Genomic DNA, 2500 nt, shown 5'->3' with positions numbered 1-2500 from the left:
TGTCTCCAGGGAGATGGGAAATTCTGCCCTTTCCTCGGGCGTACGCCAATGGACTCCTGAGCTGCTTCGAGTGTTACCTGCTTGAAGAGCTCCCACAGAGCAACTGGGTCCTCAGGTTGTTGAGTTCTGTGAATCGGTCAGAGACTGCCATGGTGAACCCACGGGCACAGTCCTCCTCCTCTTAGTCTGTCCAGGTGAAACATCTTAGGGTGGCCACTGGAGGGACAGGGAGTTTTGTATCGCTGTACCATGTCCAGTGATGCGGGTTGGAGCGCTGATACCAGGAGCCAGAGATCCTCATTTTCTGGGACCTAGCAAAGTCCCAGAGAAGGAGGCTATTCTCGCTGCTGGGATCAGCTCCCGAGCCATGGGGGGGCCGACAGACATCTCATAGCCAGCTCGGTCACAACTGGATACCGCATTGAAGTCACCCAGAACATTGTGAATGTCTCGCCGGGGGCTATCGTCTGCCACAGATGCGAGTTTGGCATAGAACGCCTCTTTCACATCGATTTTATATACATCGGTAGGAGCGATAACAGCAATAAGAGACATGAAGCCAAAAGCATGCTTCAGTCTAAATGCCATAATACGCTCATCAACCGGTGTCACCTCAACTACCGAGGGCTGAAGTCGGCTGGAGATGGCCATGGCTACACCCTGGAGGTGGTGACCATCGCTGCAGCCCAACCAGTAGTAGGTGTACCCACCCACACTGATCGTGCTTCTACCAGGTCTTTTCACTTTGAGAGGGCAGCCACCTCAACTCCCAGTCGCTTCAATGCCCGTGATAGCAGAGGTAACCTCTCATCCTGCTGCAAGGACCGGATGTTCCAAGCGCCTACCCGGAAAGCACGCCTGAGGTTAAGCCTCAGGTGGTCCCTCCAGGTGCACGCCACCTCTGCCGCCCCCGCCGACACAGCCCCAAATAAAGGGGGTGAGCAGGCTCTGGGACTGCCCATCTGCCTGTGGGGTTCCCGAGGGCTTTGCCCCACAAGTTTCATGGTGGGTTGGCGCCTGCCAGGGCGCAGGCGGGATGAATAACTCTCGTTCCAATCCTGCGCCCCGACATTTGCCCTCCCAGTGAGACCCACAGCCTGCCTTACTTGCTGGGTGGGAGGGACTCCACCCCTCCCCCCAGCATATCCATTTATTCCTGACGTTGCCGGTGGGTCTTTCTGGGGGGAGGAGGACTGGCAAGGCCCACCTCCCACACACTCACACACACACACACACACACACACATATATATATATATATATATATATTACATATGTAAATATATATATATGTATATATATATATATGCGTGTGTATAGGATGTGCATAATTCTATTTCTGTTACCAGTGGACCACGTGGCTGGTGACCACGTGGATCCAAAGTCCCAAATAAGAACCACCTGCTCAGCGAGGGTGGAGGTCACATTTTATATCTCACCTCGTTTGACTGAAAGTTTGTCGCCAGCGACCAGCGCGGTAGGGTCAGCTCCGCCCTCTCCCTTCCGGGCGGGCTGCCCCGACACTGCGGCGCTTTTACCCCTTAAGACAACGCAGATGTGCATAATTCTATTTCTGTTACCAGTGGACCACGTGGCTGGTGACCACGCGGATCCCTGTATTTTGGTGGTTATTTTTGTTGACGCCTTGGGAATTAACCATAGCATTGTTACATTGCTTTTTGGTGACACGTTCTTTCGGCGCTAGAACGGAGCATGTAACACAATTTCATAGAAATGTATTATTTTGAATATAGAGTAGGATCTTCCCCCATATCATAGTGCACAGAATTGCCCGATATTGCCCCGGGGTTTGCGTAAACGCCTAATAGATCTGCGCTCTGTCGTTTGAAAGTAGGTACAATAAACCGAAGTTAATCGTTCGGCACCTTTTGAATCGATGTGACCCGCGGTTACGTCCATTAATTAATGTAGGACTAGGGTTTTAAGCTAGAATCATTATTCGTTATTAATCACACCTTCTCACCCCCCTTTCAAGTGTTTGCATGCTTTGGGTACACCCCAAGTGTTTGTGTGATTCGTGAAAATTTATATATCCTTAGAGAATTTTGCGAGCTCTCATCACAGATACGCAGAAGAGAGCAGGTTGTTTATATTCCCTGGCTCAAGTCGCCTCAGTCATATACAGCATTTGGGTATAGGATCCCCCCGTTAAAGAGTTTTACTGAGGTCTGACATGCAATAGCTAGACATGTACCTCAGCAGTTCAGATTTCTGACCCCGAGAAGATTTGCTTGATAAAAAAGTTGGCGAATATTTTTTCATGTCACCATTCATTCATGCATACGTTCTGTCGCATATCATTATATGTTGAATTCAATGTGGTAGTTGAAGTAATTTTAAATAGCTAGCATTGCTATTTTACTTCAGTTTTGTTATAGTGGAACGTTTAAAATTTTGTGTTTGTGATTATTCTCTGTGTGAGGTCACTCTCGCCTTCCCTCTTATTCAATGCTAGCTGTCACTCACACACGCATACACAC

The sequence above is a fragment of the Penaeus monodon genome, chromosome 4 (genome assembly GCF_015228065.2).
Source record: "Penaeus monodon isolate SGIC_2016 chromosome 4, NSTDA_Pmon_1, whole genome shotgun sequence".
Classification (NCBI taxonomy): domain Eukaryota; kingdom Metazoa; phylum Arthropoda; class Malacostraca; order Decapoda; family Penaeidae; genus Penaeus; species Penaeus monodon.
Note: the sequence above shows the minus strand (reverse complement) of the source record.